Source organism: Vicugna pacos, chromosome 11, assembly GCF_048564905.1.
Source record: "Vicugna pacos chromosome 11, VicPac4, whole genome shotgun sequence".
NCBI lineage: Eukaryota > Metazoa > Chordata > Mammalia > Artiodactyla > Camelidae > Vicugna > Vicugna pacos.
Window position 1 is genome coordinate 67,321,855 of NC_132997.1, and position 19,354 is coordinate 67,341,208.

Below are 19,354 nucleotides of genomic sequence, written 5' to 3' on the forward strand. Positions count from 1 at the left end.
GTCAGTCATAAAAAGGGAGATTCTGCTATGTGCAACAACATGAATGGACCTTGAAGGCATTGTACTAAGTGGTGTAAGTCAGACAGAGAAAGACAGTATATATGATCTCCCTTACATGTAAAATCTAAAAACAAACTCATAGACACAGAGAGCATATTGATGGTTACCAGAGGTGGGGGATGGCTGAAATGGCTGAAGATGGTCAAAAGTTAAAAACTTTCAGTTATAAAATAAATAAGTCCTGGGGATGTGATACACAGCATAGTGACTACAGTTAACAAGACTGTATCACGTAATTGAAAGTTGCTAAGAGAGCAGGTCTTGAAAGTTCTCATCATAAGAAAAAGAATTTGGCAAACTACTACCCTTAATTTCATGTAATCATCTCCTGAAGTTCTGTATAATTTGCCTATCAAGTGGGCATCTCTGGCATTTTCTTTATATAATGGGATCATGTTACATACATTATTTTGTGTCAGGATATTTGTAAGATTCATTCATGTTACTGTGTGTAGCTGTCATTTGCTCATTTTCATCTCTCTTTGATTTTCCATGGTGGTAATATGTCATAATTTATGTATGCATTATATTGCCAAGGCATGCTTGGGTTGGCCCTTTTTGGTTATTACCGCTATGCTGTATAAACATTCTTTACGACCATCCCGAAGTACACATGCAAGTTTCTCTAGTCTAGGACATATACGCAGCAGTGGGATTGCTGGGCCATGATGATGTGTATATAATGGCAAGCTACTTTCCAAAGTGAGTGTATCACTTTTCACTCCCGTCACATTCTGGCCAACATTTGGTTTTGGCAGACCTTTTAATCTTTTGCCAACCTGATGTACGTGGATGGTAGTGGTGGTCTCCTCTGGTTTTGATGTTCATTTCTCTGATTAGTAATGGCATTGAACACTTTTCCACATGTTTATTGGCCATTTGGATTCACTCTTTGTGAAGTGTCTGTTTATGAGTGAATTTAGCCCATTTTGTATTTTGGTTTTCCGTCTTTTTGCACTTGATTTATAGATATTCCTTACTTATTTGGGAGTTATATGTTTTTCTAATAATTTCTATCATTCTGTAGCATGGTCTTTTTCCTTGCAATAAGATGTCTTACAATAGACTGAAACTCTTGATTTTAATGCAGTTAACTGTATCAGTCATTTCCAAAATGGGTATTGCTTTTCACATCTTGATCAAGAAATCATTCTCAACCTCAAGGTCTTGAAGATCTGTTTCATTTTCTTCTAAAAGCTCTATAGTTTTGTCTTTCCCATTTAGCTCTAAAATCCTCCTGGAGTTGATTTTTACATGAGGAGTGAGTTGGGATCCATTGGCACAAAAACCCAGTTGTCTTATTACAGTTTATTTAAAGACCGTCCTTTCCCCACTAGTCTGCAGTGCCACCTTCATCCATCAGATCCATATATGCATGTGTCTGAGTTCTCCTGTTTTATTTATCTATCCTTGGGCCAATATTGCACTGTCTGAGTTACTTTACCACACTGTCTACTTACTTATCTTTTATGGAGATACTAGGGATTGAACCCAGGACCTCATGTATGCTAAGCATGAATTCTACCACTGAGCTATACCCACCCCCATACTGTTTTTAAAATAAGAGTTGTTACCTGGTAGAGCTAATTCTCTCACCTTGTTTTTCTTCCTCAGGAGTGTCTTTGCTCTTCTTTCTTCTTTACATTTCTGTGTACGTTTTAGAATCAGCTAGTCAAAGCCACAAAAATAGCTTACTGAGATTTTGATTGGAATAACAATGGCTTTTAATATAATGTGGAAACTGACATTTGTGCATTAAATTTTCCCATTCATGAATGTAAAATCTCTCTTTTCTTTAATGACTCTCAGTAAAGATTTCTAGTTTGCCCATAATAGTCTCATGTATCTTCTGCTAGATTTATTATTAGGTGATTGATGTTTTTGATGCTGTCATAAAATGCTCTCTTAAAAAATTTTTTTCTTTAAAAATTTTTAAAAATTATTATTATTATTTTTTGGGGGGGTAAGTAATTAGGTTAATTTACTTATTTATTTTTAGAGGAAATACTGGGGATGGAACCCCAGACCTTGTGCATGCTAGGCCTGCATTCTACCACGTGAGCTATATCCCCTCCCCCCTTAAACATTTCTATTTTCTAGTTTTTTATTGGTGGACTAAAATAATAAAATTGGTTTTTGTCTGTTAATTTTGTATCCTGTTATTAACGCTTATGACTTTAATATAGTTTCTTTTAGGTTTTATATGTTCAAAATGATATAAGTTATTTTCATATCATGGCTACTGTAAATAATGCTGCAATGAACATTGGTGTGCAGGTGTCTCTTGAGACAGTGGTTTCATTTACTTTGGGTGTGTATCCCGTAGAGGAGTCGTTGGATCATACGGTGGTTCATTTTTAATATTCTGAGGAACTCCCATCCTGTTTTCCGTAGTGGCTGCATGAATGTACATTCCCGCTGACAGTGCACAAGGGAGGCTCTGCACTTCGGCTTTGACTGTGTCCCCCACAGAGCCACCACACTGCTGTGTGGGTTTACAGCTTTTGCTTTATATTGGCAAGTGCCCTTCAGATGAAGCAACTCTGAACATTGGGCTTATCTCTCTGGGTTTTGCCTTTTTCTAGATGTTGTCCCATGAATTCCTTACTGTTTTGTTTGTTCTTTCATACTTTCACTAGAATGCTTTGTTTTAATGTTCTGTTCAGTTTAAAAAATTGTTCTCAAGAAGAAAGTTGTTCCATTGTAATGGTATTCATCTGGTATTTTTAAACTTGATTTCTTTTCAGCTGTGAAAATATTTTTTCAAAGAAAATCTTAGGTGGATTGATACTATATAAAATGCGTTTTTAAAAAAGATCCATGTTTAAAATTATGCAAGTATCAGTGAGCCATCCATCTCTCTCCAGGAGCCGTTTCCCTTCTGGGCTCAGGAATTGCTTCCTGCTTCCTATTTGGCTCCTGAGTGGTCTAGACCTGTTTGGTACCATTAACTGCCCTGCTACCTTCTACCTTAATGGCCCTAACTGGTGCCCCTCGGAGGTCTTACTATATTAAAATATTAACAAGACACTGTCAAAAGGAATCATTAAAATTACGATTTATTGAAATTGCTCATCTAGCAAATTAATACTAGTGAAAATGTCAAATGACATTCTCCTCCTAAACACAAGGCCTGGGTCTAATGCTGTCCAGCTACCTTGATAAGCCCTGTCTTAACTTTTGATCACTCACATATCCTTGTGCTGCTATGAATCCTCTTCATTGCCCTTTGATATCAGAAAGGTGGATTTACACATCTTGCCAGCCATTTGGTTCTTGCAGTCCTCCTTCTCTCCCTCCCACCCTTCCTTCCTCCCTCCCTCCCTCCCTCCCTCCCTTCCTCCTTCCTTCTTTCCTTCCTTCTTCCCTCCCTCCCTCCCTTCCTTCCTTTTAGTACATTATTGGTTTTTGCCAGCAATCTAACAAACTAGTCGTAAACTGCTAAAGTATCCTAATTCCCCCACGCTCTCCTCTAACAGAGCTGGTAAGAATTTTCAGAAGATGCTGAGCTGGCCAGTGGAAACTCTTCCTCAGTGACAGAGGTGGAGAGTGGCAGGGGGGAAAGCACATGCATCCGGACCTGGTGCAGGTGGTGGCCAGGACCTATTTTCAATTACATGAAATCAGAGGTAGATTTACCAGACATTCTTGCTAGGCCCTGTGCTTTTTGCTTCCCAAGTTGGGTGGAATCCAAGTGGATGTGTAGGAATCTTTAATCACCCATTAGAATGTAATTTTTTCATATTTTTTTTCCCTCTAAGGCCAATTAGGGAGAGGAAAGCTTTGGTTTATTTCTCCTTTAAGTGAGGAAGATAAAGATGAAACACAAAACCAAACAAGCATCTGAAATCTAGTCACTAAAATGAAAACTTAGAGTTTTGCAAATGGAACAAGTCTTTACATGGATTTGAGAACTTGGCTATGGAATTTTGGCTGAGGGGTAAGCCGATGTGTCTCCAATCAACTCATATAAACGTGGAGTGGCTTTTCTCAGGCCAACTTTTTTATGCTCGTGCCCCGCTAGCAGAGAGGTCATTGTCAGGCATTATTTTCGAAGTTTGTATTATGAAAACAATGCGTTTCATTTTCTAAACAGAACATTATATTATAATATTGAACATGCTGTTTCAAAATACTGTTCCTTGTCCCCACTCCCGTATTGTTCCCCTCTACCCCTCACCCTCTGCTTGAGGGTCACCGAACAACACAGTTCAACTGCCCTGCTCACGATACTACAAATCTACAGCCAACTCTGGCAGAAGGTCTCAGGCTATTCTGCACAGGAAGTCTGATAGCAAATTTTGCAGTGTTAAGCAAAGTAGGGGAAGGTTTGGTATTTCTTTAAAAATATAATATAAATGCAATGGCTCGAGTTTCCCGATGAGACACATTTTAAAATTGTGACTCTGACACGAATGGTGTTGTTTGGGATCCCTGAGGTTCGAATGGGCTTTTGATATCGTTGCGATTTTTGACTGAACAAGGTCTTTCATTGGGAGAGAAGCGTCTAATTGTATGCATTATGTCTAGTGGCCAGAAAAATAGCTCATAGGAAAATGAGGGAACTGAATACAAAGAGGCAAATTTTTCCCAAGTCAAGAAATAAGCCAAAACCAAGAATTCTTCACAATTCCTCAGTGCCTAATATAGAGCTGGGTGTGGAGGTGATAATTAGTAAATATGTTTAGACTAGCAATTGAAATTTCCTGTATAAGCGTACATACTTGAGGGCTAGTCTTGCTGCTTTGTGGGGAAGATGTCGATTGAGGTAACAGGGACATAGAGAAAGGAGAGATAAGACAGATCCTGGCTTTAAATGTCATCTTCTGCCTCTTGTTATGTGAGCTTGGGAAAATTACTTAACCTTTTGAGCCCCAGTTTTGTCTTCTGTAAAACAGAAATTGTAACGCCTCGCAGCATTATTCGTCATAAGGATTAGAAATAGTGGCTGTAAAAAGCTCAGCACAGGCTTGTCTCTTGTTAAGTGGTGGCCACTATTATTATTGGTGAAAAAAAAGGACAACAATGTTAACTTCAAGATTCTTGGAAAAAAGCTTCCCTGAGCTAACTCCCTCCTAAATCCCTGGAGCAGAATTTGGCTTCACCCCGAGTTTCAGAAACATGTATCCTTGGCGTGAACTCTGCACCCAGTCCCTTTGCTGTAATCCCCATGGACCCCAAGTTCAGCTGACCCCAAAGTGCCTTAGTCAAAGGGGAATTAATGAGACATTTGGCCAAAAACTCTGAATGGAGATCTTCCAAGGACAGAACATTCTGGAACCCACAGTGTTTTATATCCTCTTCTCACAGTGGCTGGGGTCAAAGCAAAGCTGGAGGCAAAGTTGTCTAAGGAGACCCAGACCCAAAAAAGGCTAAGAGCCTTTGTTTTTTTGAATCTCTCGGTTGTAAACAATATGGATTGATATCATATTTTGATTCCTTTTGATACATCGGCTGGTCTTATAAGCAATAAAGTTAATTTTAAAAATGAAACAACTTTTTAGCAGCTGAAAAGTAAATTTTTAAAGAAGCTCACTTTAATGATTTTAATATTACTTTTTAATGTTGTTATATTAATTTTATGTGCCGTGGCTCAAGTGAGAGTGGTTGTCCCATTTTTAATTTGATCATCTTATTTGCAAATATAATTTTAGAAAACATTTAGAGTCATATAATTGGTAAAAGTATTTTCTGTTAAATTCCCTGGGTTGTGTGTGTGTGTGTGTGTGTGTGTTGGGGTGGGAGTGGGATGTTTTCTTAAATTGTCTTAGTTAGAGGGCAGGTACTTTCTTTTATTCATCTTTGGATCAGCAGAACCTATTTAGCATAGTTAATGATGTACAAAAGGTAATAAATAAAAATTTATTGAACAAATGGAAGAACAAACTAGTGAAGATACAGCATGAGGTGGTGGAAAGAACACTCTACAGAAATTCAGGAATTCATTTTGGCCGTGGCTTACTAGTTTGCTGTGTGATTTAGACAAGTGACTTAACCTCTCTGAGGCAGACTTTTCCAACCGTGAGGCAAAGCACCGTAGTAATACTTATAGAATTGTTTCACCTTGCCTCGCAAGACTGGCATGGGTTGCAGATTGAATAATGAAGGTGCTTTATAAGCCAAAATGCATGATACTAACTATGATAAAAAAATATAAACTCTTTGCCATTTCATGAGTTCTTAATGAAAATGTCTACTAGTTTCTGAGAGGTCTAGCAAGTTGGGAATAGCTGATGTTCTCACTTAAGCTGTGCCATATAACAACATAAATAATAGTAATAATATTGATAATGACTATCATTAATTGAGCAGTTATTATAAGCTAGATCTTGTGCTGAACATGGTACATTATTTTTGATCTTCACAACAGCACTGTTAAGATAGGAATTATTATTATCTTTTTTTTTTTTTACAGACAAGAAAATCAGGTCTCAAGTCAGGTCTATCACTTGGTCTGTCATCACTTGGGTCTGACACCAGAATTCATACCCTTTCTACTATGCCAAAATGCCCTTTACAAAAAATTTTAATTGGTTTTAAACTCTACTCTGATACAGGTTCCTTTACATAGCAGATGTCATTCAATCCTCACCACAACCAAAGGAGTAGGATATTATTATTATCATGCCCATTCTGCAGATAACAAAACTGAGGAATAGAGAGACTAAGTAACCAGGTCTGTCTAACTCCAAAGCGTGGCTATATTTGCTACACAGTGCTAGAATTTGTGATACGTTTTTTGTCTGTGATTCTGAGCAAATAGTGGGATATACTTAACTCTTTTGTCAGCAAAGAAAAGAACATAGTCAATGATGTGTAAAATTTCTCCCTTAGCAGGTGACCTTTTTATTTGTGGAAAAAAGTTATGGATAACGTGGGTTCTAGGGGAAACCTTTCTGTACAAGGCAGGAAAAGTCCTGAAAGTTACCTCAGTGGGATTCGTAGAAGCCCTGAGCCCTCCAAATTTTGTCCTGTCTTTCTGATTCGGGGAAATGCTTGTGTTATGAATCATATTACCCCAGTAGCTGCAGAGTTCACACCCAGACTCCAGTGCAGCCAGGAGGCAGGATGGGACCTACGTCCTGCCAATCAATCGCAGCTCCCAGGAGAGCCATCCTTTTGGAAGGAAGGCATTCTGTGGGAGCAGCAGCGCAAGCGGCAGCTTCCCAAGGGCCTTCACATGCAGTTCCCGATGCAGAATGGCTTTGATGCTGGGGGAAGTAGCACTGACGGGCCCCACGACAGGGAGTTAGTGGCATTCCTGCCTTTCAGTGCTCAGCTCTTCTCACCCTGGTCTTGAGCATTGCTATTAGAAGCTGAAACTTGATCTTTTTTTCTAACACCCCAGATCTTTTGTGAACTTTTAATAAAATAGAATTCAAAATCTCCTTCTGATTAAACTAGCCAAGGTGGATTCCATTTCTGCGAATCAGAACTGTGCCCAGATTTAGTAGTTACGAAGTTCAGTGAGTAGCAAAACTTGGCCACCTTAAGGGACTTTTGCCCCAGCCATGCTCTGAGCAGGGCTTCAGATCTGCCCTCTCCACTGTTCTGTGGCACCGAGTGAGGGGGACACAGGCCCTGTAATTCGCAGACTGCTTCTGACGCTGTGGTGGGCTGGAGCCTGTTTGTACTGGCTTCAGAAAGCTGAGTGTTAAATTTTCAGGAATTTTATGAGTCTGTTGACAACACTGATAGCTTGAAATCAACTATTGTGGGAGTATTTATATTACAGAAATGAGCAAATGCTACACATCAGGCCTCCCTCTCTCACTTCCCAGCGGGTTAAACGTTTACCAGACCATTTCTGTCCTGATATCTCATCATTTTGTCCTTTTTGCTGCAAGATAGTTTGTGAAATGTTCTGCTAAGCCTCATTCAATGTTGACAGCTTTCTAAGAATTTTACTGTGAACCAGTCTCAGATCAGAAAACATGCTTTGTAAGAACGTTGCCAGCGTTGTTTGCTAAACCTAGAGAACCCTTCTATTGCTCTTCTGCAGGACAAACTTCAAGATCCAGAATGAATATCACCTTCTTTGGGCCTTAACTGACTGCCTGGACAGAATCAATGATTCCATCTTCTGAGCCTCATCCCCTCTGCTCCCCAACCTCCAGCACTTGGCACAGAAACGCACCCATCTCATTACTGTTCTTTTAAAAACATATGCACAGAGCCTGCACATGTCAGGCTCTTATCTAAGGCATTCTAGTGCCTTAGGCATATTAACTCACTAACTCCATGGAACCAGGGAAGTGCAACTACTGTGCCTATTTTACAGGTGAGGGAACAGCGGCTCAGAGAGTTAGGTAACTTGTCCACGGTCACACGTCCTAGAATTGATATAGTCTGGCTTAGAGCCTGAGCTCTAAACTCTCTCTGTCTTCCCTGGAGATTGTGGAAGTTCACTGTTTGTCTTTTTGTTTTTGTGTTTTTCGAGGGCAAGGTCTGGGTCTTGTCCAAGTTTGGATCTATAGTTCCAAGCCCGGCGTGGGCTACCACCAGGCACTGTGCACTAAACCCATATGCGTTAGAGAAGGGGCTGCATCAGTAGGTTCTCAGCCCCTCCCTCCTTTTGAAGACCTTTACGTGGAAAGCATAGTTCAAAAGAGAGATAGAAATGGAGCTGCTCTGGAAGAAAGACGGCCCCGGTGACTTTACCAGGCTTCTGGAGGCAGCCTCTCTGACATTGCTGTAGACCGTCAGACTCTGATGCCATTTTGCGTACCGCTGAGTTGGACTGTAGATCCCAAGTTTCCATCTGGAAAATGAAATCTCAGTTTCAGTTGATGTTAGTGCTGAAGTTTTAGTGCTCTTCGTGCTGGTGTTAGGGCTGTGGTTTAGGAAGGCACGGGACCAACAAAGAACAGAGAGGAGAATCCATTTAATAACAAAGAGCTCCTCACTTCAAGAATAACCGGTTACTCTCTACTGTGGGCGATAGCTTCAGGAAGGTTAGGGTGGGAGCAGGGGCGGCTGAGGTAGGATTTAGAAGGATGGGGAGCTCCAGTCACTAGGAATACCTCCACCTGGACTGACTGCCCTTTGGGCTGGAAGACCCTGCTCATCATTCATGATCCCACTCAAATGTCATTGTCTTGGGGAAGTCTTCTCTTTCCCTGTGTCACACCTACTGAGTAGGTTATCAAGGACTTCGTGGAATCCATCAAAGCATCATGATTGGTACAGCCAGCACTCAGTAACTATTTGCTGAATACACGAGTTAAAGCCAAGAAAGAGAGGGACTGAAAAGACTCTTCCTGTCATGGCCTCAAAGAAACCTCACAAATAGGAGCAAATGCCCAAGGGAGAATCCTGGTTCTGAAGACTGGTGTTGACACTGGAGTGACAGCAGAGGAAAGTCTCTGACTCCCAATGCCTTCTGGAGTAAGGAATTCCCCTCTTTAATACTATGGCCTTCTTTGTTGTTGACCTTTGCTAGACTGTGACTATTCATGCATATGCTCTCTACTTGCATAATTGCCTCAATTCTCCACCTGGTTGTGGCCATGGGGACACGGCCACCTGTGCTGCTTTGAAAGCTTGCTTCCATCTTCCCTCATATCTTTGGTTTCTGGCAGATTACTGGGCTTGTGGAAGTTAAAGTCAAGTGTGATCCAGCGGTGGGCGTATGAGTGTGTACATGTGTTGTGGGGAGTGTTGAACTCTTCCGCCTCCCCAGACATATTTCTGCATATCTAGTGTCAGTTTCTTGGTCTCTAGTACATGGCCAGGGCAATGTTTGCCATCCAGGAAGCTGTGGGGAGGAGCCTATACCCCAGAATGCACCGAGCCCAAGAAAAGCATGCCAGGGGACAACCGTGACAGCCCCGGAAGCAAAGTTCTGGTCAATTTGGTCAAGTTATTTATAACTAGGTCAAGTTATTTCCTAGCTCCACCTCTGGAGTGTCCCTTGGGAACAGAAGTTGCCTCCCTTGGCTATGCTGGGCAGGCTGTTCTTCCTGGGCAGTCCTGGGCATGGAGCACGAAGGGGATGAGGAGGGACAGCCTATACAAGCGCTAGGCTCATTGTTTAGACTCAGTAATAGCAACCACATGGCACTTCGGAGGCCCTGCCATGCCTGGAGGGCTTGGGTCCCATTCTTATCCAGCGCGATCTCTGACTACAGCCAGGCTGAAAGTGACATGGCCTGCTTAGTAACCCTCAACATCCTCTTACGGGATTCTCTGACTCAGAGCTCACAGACAGGATGTGATCTCAGCTTCTTGCATCTCTTCATACACATGGGCATGGTCAAGTGTTTCCTCCAGTCTTAATTGGGGAGGGAAGAAACACTAAACACGTGTGTGCAGGAGACCAATATCTTGGGGAGGACCTTGAAGAGATCCTTGGGGAGCTCTGGAGGATTGCTTTTCCTTCCTGACTTTCTGCCCCATTGTCCAGCTCTCAGTATTTTACCCAGGAGCGTGACTCCCCAGTAGACACCTGACTAGTCTTCCTTCCTTCAGTTTCTCAACTCCTCATCCACACAGAGATGCCTGAGCCACTCAAGCACTGCTTCATCATGTCCTGTCAAACCAAGTCTTCCCTTCCCCACCCCTTCTGGCTAATAAATTTGTCCATCAACTTACCTACATTCCCATCTTCTCTACCTCTTATCATCCCTTCCTTTAGCTTCTCTGCTGCCAACTGGTCAGTTTCCCTGTAGTTTATACCACATCCTGTCACTTCCTCCAACTGATTGTTGAAGTTCATCCTTATTAGAAAGGCTGTGTGCTTCCAAAGATGCTGAAAATACCACCATCATCACCATCAACACTGTCATCATCATCTATTAGCACAACCTTTGCATCAGGCACTGTGCTAAGGGCTTTACATAAATTAATCCATTTAATCCTCATGCTAATCCTATGTGGTAGGTACTATTATTATTTCCACTTTACAAATGGGAAAACTGCGAGTCAAAGAGAAAGAGTGACTTGTCAAAGATCTCAAGGATATTAAGCATATACCACATCAAGGATTTGAACCTAGATTTGTCTGGTATCAAAGCCAGAGCTCTTAATCATGATAATGTACATCTCCCTAGCTGACCCCATGCTTTCTTACCTTGAATTCAATCAGAGTTTATGTATGTAGTTTAGAATCCATCCTTGGGCATTTGGGTATTGGAGACAAGAAGGAATTTTTTTTGAGATTAGATGGTCCAACATCTTTTTTTTCAGTGGTTGAGAAAATTGAAGATTAGGGAGGCAAAAAAGCTTGTCTAAGAGTCTGAAGTAGGTTAGTGGAAGAACCAGAACCTCATCCCAGGTCTCCTGACTGAGGATGTGCTCTAGTACAACACATATCATCCTTTTGTGTTCTTGAAAATTTGTTCTCCATGAACTTCAAAATTATGACTCTTGCCTTCTCAATTATAGTATTAGTTCATTAAGGATAGAAGTCATATTTCATGCTTGAAAAGTATATTTCCAGTCTTACATAAGATGTGGAAATGAAGTGGTTTCTATGGTAGTCACTGAATGGAAAATGTAGAAGATGCTGTCAGTGCCTGGCACACAATCAGCGCTCAGCACACACTTTTCAAGTGAATGAGTGGATGAATGAAATGGTGTCAGGAAGACTAGAGTTGAATTTGAGCTGGGGGGTGTTTCCAGGAATATGGACGGAGTTTTGCAACAAAGGAAAAACACTCAGCTTTGAATGCTGCTGACAAGCTGGTCTTTAAAGAAAATTACAACACATGTGTATGAAGAGATGAGTCACTGGAGAAGAGTTATTGAAGCTGACAGGCATGGTGACGAGAATAGCAGTGGTCTCCGACTGCTCAACAAATATGCTGAACATCTGCACAGCATCATCAGGACCATCTCTGCCTGCTGGCTAGTGGGATGTGCCTCTGTGTCAAGCAGTGGCGTCTCATGTTTGGCATTGTTCATCCAGGGCTCTGAAAGATGTGGTTACTACCGTGGGTAAAGTGCCAGGTGTTTCATGCATGCTAGTGTCCAATATTTCCTAGCTCAGTGCTCTTCAAACTTTAATGAGCATATGAATCACTTGAGCATCTTTTTTAAGAGGCTGATTCTCATTTAATAGGTCTTGGGTGGAGCCTAAGGTCCTGTGTTTCTTAAAGCTACCAGGTGATGCTGATGCTGTTGGTCTGAGCAATCACACTTTGAGTAACATGGTTCTCGGTGCTCCATGGAAAAGTACTAGAGAATGCAACAGTTGAAAGTAGCTCTCATTCACTTCTCAACATCTCCTCTGATCAAAGGTCCCACTCCATGGATCAGCTTTCCAACAGAGGGCTGGCCTCACATTTGACTGGTTATGATGCTTCCCTTGGGACAGATTGGGTTTTGGGGGTCATGGAAATTCTGGGAGCACACTTCAAAGAAGCATCAAAACTCATGCTTGCTAGAAATTGACACCCAAGATCCACACAAGGAAGATCTGAGTCACTTAGAGATTCATGTTTATTTGTAGGGTCTAGCACATAGTAGGCCATCCTACTGAAAGTGCCAAATGAATAAACAAAGGATAAGGGCTTTAATTTAAAAAAAAATCTAGAGTCATACTACATCTCACTAAGATTAACTTTGAGGATTAAGGACTAAGCTGAAAGGTCATGTCAACAAAAATCAATGTTTTAAGGACCACACCTTAACTCTCAGGCTTATTACTTGTGGAAAACTCTGAGTCCTCACTCAGAGCCTATTTGTACTTTTTAATTATTAAATGAGAGAGTGAAACAGTTTATTATCAGTATAAACCGAGTGATGTGACATCTCACCTTTTGTAAGATTTTATACTCCGCAATTCACTTTAAAAATAGCTTTGTTGAGATATAATTCGCGTATCATAAAACGTACCCTTTAAAAGTGTTATTTATCCTTACTTTACAACCTATTTTACAGAGCCTGGCTGTCTGTAGTAGATGAGAAAATGCAAGTTTAAAGGGTTTGGAGAGAACAAGAGTCAGATAAAAGCAGGCAAGGAAAAAGATAGTGCTCATGGAAAGAGACGATGCAAAAATAATATTAAAAGAAACGCAAAGAAGTACTAAGGAAGTCCAGTAATCTGAAACTGTTTAGTTTAGCGGAAACCTCTTTCTACCATGCTTCGAAATATCCTAAGAGGTTGGTTGTATACAGCCTGGGATAATGATGGATGTTCATGGTGATGTCCTTGACTTGTCAAGGAGAGGCTGAGTTATACTCAATGCACGCTGCTTAGAAAGCCAAGGTACCTGGGATCCATGAACACGTTTTCATTATAATGGTAATAGAAATATTTCTTTAAAGTTTGGGGTGCTTTAAGGAGTCAGCCCTCAGCTCTCTCCACAATGAGTCAGTCCACGGGGATTCCGGAAAGTCCATGTTTTACGGTATGAGCTGAGAGATGTGACCAAAGATCAGCCGCATGCACATGGCCCTGCTGGCTCGTGGGTGGAAGTCTGCACCAGCACCGTGTGCGTGGGGCTCCCGTGGCGTGTCTTCCTCCCATGGGCAATGCCCTTCCCTTCCCTTTTTGAACCTGGCTGTCTCCCGAGAGCCTCCTGACCCTAAAATTTAAACCCTTCTGAATGCAAGTCAGAATGGTCCTGAGTCTGGGATGCAAAGAAAATGCTGGAAGGTTTTCTGTCAAATTTCCCTTTGATTAAAAAATCTGAAACTCATTTGCTCCTCTGATTGTTCCCCAGCTGCGACGGGACACAAACAGTGGATACACAAAGCCAAGTTGCTACAGTCCGAGTGCTCTTGTGTTTGTGCAACACCCTTTCCAGTCTCTTCCTCTGAGGGCCTACAGCATTGCAGCATTAGGTGAGTCATTTTCTGAGCCCTGGTTTCCTCACCTGTAACATGGGGATAGTAAAACCTGCCCTGGGCACCTCACAGGGTTAGCATGAGGTTTATTAATAATTTTTAAAAGTAGATCAAACGTATTGAGTGTTTACTATTTTTTTCCAGGCATCATGTGAAAGGCTTTGCATATATTATCTCATGTAATCCTTACATTGACTCTTGGCAGTCTATGGTTTTATTAGCCCCATTTCACAGAGAAGGACACTTTAGCTCATAAAGGTGACTGGCTCAAGATCACTGTGGCTGAGAGTTGGTGGAGCCTGAATTTGAAGACAGGCCCTCAGGTTCCAGGAATTAAATGGGATAATGTCTAACAAAGTGTGTTGGAAGCTGCAGAGGTCTCAGAAATGTTTGCGGCTAATACTCTGTCTAGAATTATTTCACAGGATCACATTAGGGTCCACCTTCCATCTTCATCATCCTAACTTTGACTTCCTGGCTGGCCACCATTCCAGGCCACATGGGCTTGAGGACCTTCACAGCTCCTTTTGCTGCTTTTCCTGATGGTTCTGCACCACAGGCATCTTTGGCTCTAGGATCTTGGAGATCATCACTGGGATTTGAGTCCTTGACATTGTTGATGTTTGACATATCACTGGTGTTGGCCGGACTCCGTGCTGAGGAGAAATGCTTGCCCCAGTCTTTGGTAAGGAAGCATCCTAGCTGTTTTCTCCTTTTATTTCATATCACTGGGAAATGCTGCCGCCTTGCTTCTGGGATCAAAATGACTTGGACGACACCGCACACAGATCCCCAGTGGCTGCTGTTTTTCTCTTCCCTTTCCTGTGCCCCATCTTGGATGGAAAACTGCTGCCTGGCACCCTGAACCATGGTGATGGGGGCTTCTCAGGGTTATTTCAGTAGTTTCAGGATTTGTGAATATTTTATTTCACCTCTGGACTGCCCCTTTATTGCCAAATGTCTGTTTCCTTGGGTGTCTTTGCTCTACAAAAGGGGGAAAAAACCTCCGCCTCAGATTTCTTCCTGGCTACTTTCTGTTTCTTCCTGATGGTCAGTTCTAGTCATCTTTGCCCTGGTGTGTGACTCAGTCTAAGAGTATCTCAGGTTTATCCAAGTTTATCCAGCTTGTAAACACATGTTACTTTTTCCTCCTGTATCTCATAAAGATTATCCTGAACTCTTAGCCTGATCTTCTATTTGGGCTCAAAGCCACAGTCAAGTTTAGTCAAGGTTGTGCTTTTAATTTCTCTTCTGGCCCTCTCTGACTTCCTCCAGTTAAAACTTCTGATGCTATCCATCCTTCACCAGCCACTTTTCATGGCAGCCTCTGACACGAGAGGATCCTTCTGACTGCCATGGCCAGTTCTTCTTGCAACTCCATCTTGATAGGATGCTGTCAGCTCTATACCTTCACCGTTTCCCTTCCAAGCCCATCACTCCACGATCTGTCCCCTCCTTCCTTTGACCTGGGGCGTTTGCTTTTCCGACAAAGGTTAGGAAGAGCTGGCGATGAGCTGGAACCAAGAAAGACAACAAGGCATTCAGATGATAACATTACTTTTTCTCTAATCAATAATTCATTTTGAAACAGAATGTTTGAGGAAATTGAGACTCAGCCTGACACAGCTCTTTACAAACAAAAGAAAATGAGTAGAAGTCTAAAACAAAGTACAGTTTGGGACATGGACTAAACCAAATGAAAACATCTTGCAGAATGATAAAGACTGTGTAAACGTCTTCATGCTTCAGTGGGAATGGTTTTGCAAAATGCAAAGGCATGGCTTACCTTTTCTTTTGAAATGTATCTGTGTTATGTAAATATGGTAACTGAGCCCTTTGACTAGTCCTTGTATGAACGGAAGTACCTTAAAATCTTACGTAATTCTAATGCTGCAGTTTAATGGAGGGCAAAGGTTTAGGACACTGTATCACAGCAAATAAAATGCCAGTAGAGGAGATTATTACCCTTACAGATGAGGACAGGTCCTATCTTAGATCCTCTGGAGAAGGCCGCCAGGATCAGGAATTTCAGGAATGATTAACTGGCTTCAAATGTCCAGGGTGCCCATAAATGAGAACACTTGGGCCCCTTCTCCCTAAATACACTGTTTGTTCCTCACCAGGTTTTTTTTCTGCTCTCTCTCCCATTCCCTCATTTTAGTCTGTTCATGCCCATGGGGCTCACGTTTGCTTGCTAAACCTTGGCCCTTTCCATGTTCCTCCCATGACAGGCAAGCATCTATCTCAGCCATCCCCACGAGTTACTCCCAGACGAGTCCATGGACGTCTGAGGGACTTGCATGAATTCCCCCCTGCTCAACCCATTTCAGCTGGGTCCCCACCCCACTTGCCCATCTTCTCTGGGGGCAGTTTATTCCCTTCACTTACCTTGGATTTTTTTTTCTTTTTATTTAGAAGGCTTTGCCAGAGCTATAGGCAGATTTCCTCTCTCTGCTTCTTCTCTTTGTCCTTTTGGTTTTTTTGTGTGTGTGTGTCTGACTCTCAAAGTCCTACCTGGGCACCTTATATGAAATGTCTGCTATGAAGTAGTATCATCACTTTATAGTAAATTAAAATTTTTTCCCTGGTGAATATGAAAAGGGACCAAAGCTTGACATTTAGGAAACATCTAGAACCTGAGAATGTAGCCTGGATGGGGAAGGGGGTGTAGAAGAACTGAGGAACGTAGTTTAGACTCACCCTCCCCTTCCTCCCTGCATCTGCACCTGCTTCGTCCCTCCTCCCTGCTCTCTCTGTTGCAGCTCCTATCCCAACCTAGACTTTCTAAAGAGCCACCACCTCCACCCGTCTGTGTAGTGCAGACGCTGCCGCAGCCCCAGGCGATAATCAAAACCCTTTCTGAAAAGTAAATGCAGATGAATTTTCACAGCCAGGAAGGGAAATTTAAGAAATCAATTAATTATGTCTCTATTGACATCTCTACTTTGAAAGATTCGTATTCCTTTGATTATGCCTTCTTGAGAAAATATTTAAGACTGGCTCCCGTTTATGAAATAGGAGGTTTGTGGACCCTGAAGACCAATATTCTCTTACTGATGACCGTGAGGCTGGCAGGATGTGTTATTTAAGGAAGGCAACACACACACACACACACACACACACACACACACACACACACCAAAAAACTGCATTTGGATATAGAGACATATTAGAGTAGTTTGTTACTTGTTCTCCTGACTTCAGATGTGCCGGAGTTTAAAGTGTGTTTTCCACACATGCCTGCACACAGACGATCAGCCATCACTCCCCTGTGTGGTTGTTGAGTTCACTGGCCTTGGGTTCTCCCTGTAGGACCACTAGCTGGCCATTTAGTTTGGGGGTGGAGATCATGGTATCTTGTTTCAGGAAAAAAAAGACCTCATATCCACTGTGGTATATTCTAAGTTTTAAATTGCCGTCACTAGAAGTGACAGGCTTCTGACAGTTTGGATGACTTAAGAAATGCCTTGCAGGGCTGCTGTGCCTGTATTTTTAGTCACATTCGTCGTGGATATTCCCATACCCAGACACAGGTCTGAAACAAAGAAAAAGCGTTCTGTCATTAAGTGGCTTCAGTGACCCTCACTCTTCATTCTTTTGACCAATTGTCTGCCTTGTGCATATGTATTATTTCTTTGGCCTTGACTTTCATTTATTTATTTTTTGCATCTGGATTTAGCTATTGGCTCTGTAGATCCTAATAATAATTTAGATCAAATTTTAGTCTATTTCTTTATTGTATATTTAGGAACTGCTAAGGAAGTAGCCCTTTCTTGGCATGGTCCCCACACAAAATTGTGTATCTGTAGAACGTTTAATTTTTCACCTATTTCTCTTCAAACAAAGTGATAGCTAAGGCCATCATGGTTCTTCCCAGGGACAGATGCCTTTTCAAACTTCAATTTGACAAAGGAATCTTTTTTTTCTTTTAAATATAAAAGCAACTAAAAACATAAAATCAATAGCTCATATGCTTTTGCAGTGCTGTCATTTAGAAGTGATTGAACAGATATTGTTCAAATGGAGGTTGTTTGATTGGTTTCCTGCCCAGGACCCTCTGTCAGGCATTGCTGGTTTTCTTTTTGGCTTTATTTTGGCTTAGTGCCATAGTCCATCAAACGAGAAGCTTGTGATCAAAATAATGCTGGAGCTTAAGGAAGATATTTCATTATATCTCTTACAGTGCAAAAAAAAAGATTTTTAAATTACATATGATGGAGCAAAAAAATTAGCAAAATGAAAATAAACAGACATGTGGTTCTCAAATAGCAGATTACTGTCTGGGAACATTCCTGAGTAGAGTTTCTAATTATCTCAGGAAGGACTTGGGGTACGGTACTGAAGGCCACAGCATGGACAACCCAGCCATGGATGCTCTGAATAAATTATGGATTTTGCCTACGGCTGTGACCCTCTATCCTGGTGTTACCCAAATTATGCCAGCACAATGTCAGTCCTACAAAATGGGTGAAGTCTCTATGGTCGAAGGTGTTTGAGATACAAATTCACAAACCCGTTAGCAATCAGGAATCACTTAAAAAAACGTCAGTATTTTTTAAGTGATTTCTCAAAGCCATTCCCCACCTCTCTTTTCCTATATCATGCTTGTTACTGTCCCAGGAGGTAAAGCCCCACTGATCACACTTTGGGAAAAGACTGTAAGTTTTTACATGTTGACTCTGTTTTTGTGGGTCCTGCAAACCACATCAGCCACCTGTTGTTTTTATGAAGAGGGATGTTCTTAAGGCCAACTTTCTTCCAATTTGATTCTTCTACTCTTGGTCACATGGTATATATCATTTCTCACTGAAAAACAAGGAGAAGAGAGGTAGAAGATGCCCTGATGCGACTAAAGAATTGTGGAATCCTCATCAAATCACTGAGCATTCCCTTCTCTCTTTCTTCAGCAGTGAATTCAGGCAGCTGGCCACCAGATTCTCTCCCTTCCCCAAGGATTCTCCCAGCTCTGAGCTTCTGGAATTCTGAGATACTGCTTCCGGTTCCTCCCGCCCCTCACCAGCAACACCCGCACATTCTTGTATCCAAGAGTCATCTCTCTAAGGATTTACAGTCTGGCAGCCTTTTCTTTTTGAAATCTTCAATAACTGGTTAGAGGAGGTCAGTGGGCCCTCATCATGTCTTTGGAGAGCTTGAGAGAAAATAATCTTGCTGGATTTCTACTCGTTAGCCTGCAATTTTCTGAGCAAGTTCACGTCCGTAAAGTAAGTGGGCCACCAACACAGGTGCAGTGCCACCAGATGTCAAGGTACGTGTTTCTTCCAGGCAGGAGCTGAGATGGCCATGAGCTTCTCTTTCTTTTTCTTTCCTTTGTTTTATTTGAGATATAATCTTGAATAATTACTTTTCTTTTCCAGTTTGATTTCAAATAAATTACATCCTTATAGAGAATGTGAAAAATCACATACACACACATGAATGCATTCATGGAAGAAACTAAAAACTACCCAGAATGTCATGACCTGAAAATAATAACTGTTGACCT

The 19,354-nt window shown here is 41.7% G+C and overlaps 1 long non-coding RNA gene across 1 annotated transcript in view; it reads left to right on the top strand.

Annotated features, from left to right (window-relative positions):
- The window catches only part of LOC116282422 (uncharacterized), a 129,321-nt gene extending 110,252 nt beyond the window's left edge, over nucleotides 1-19,069 (top strand). Inside the window, exons 4-5 of the long non-coding RNA XR_012078057.1 lie at nucleotides 13,728-13,848; nucleotides 18,759-19,069. This is a non-coding gene — a long non-coding RNA (uncharacterized lncRNA). The remainder of the gene's footprint in view (nucleotides 1-13,727; nucleotides 13,849-18,758) is intronic.
- Nucleotides 19,070-19,354: the final 285 nt, after the last annotated feature.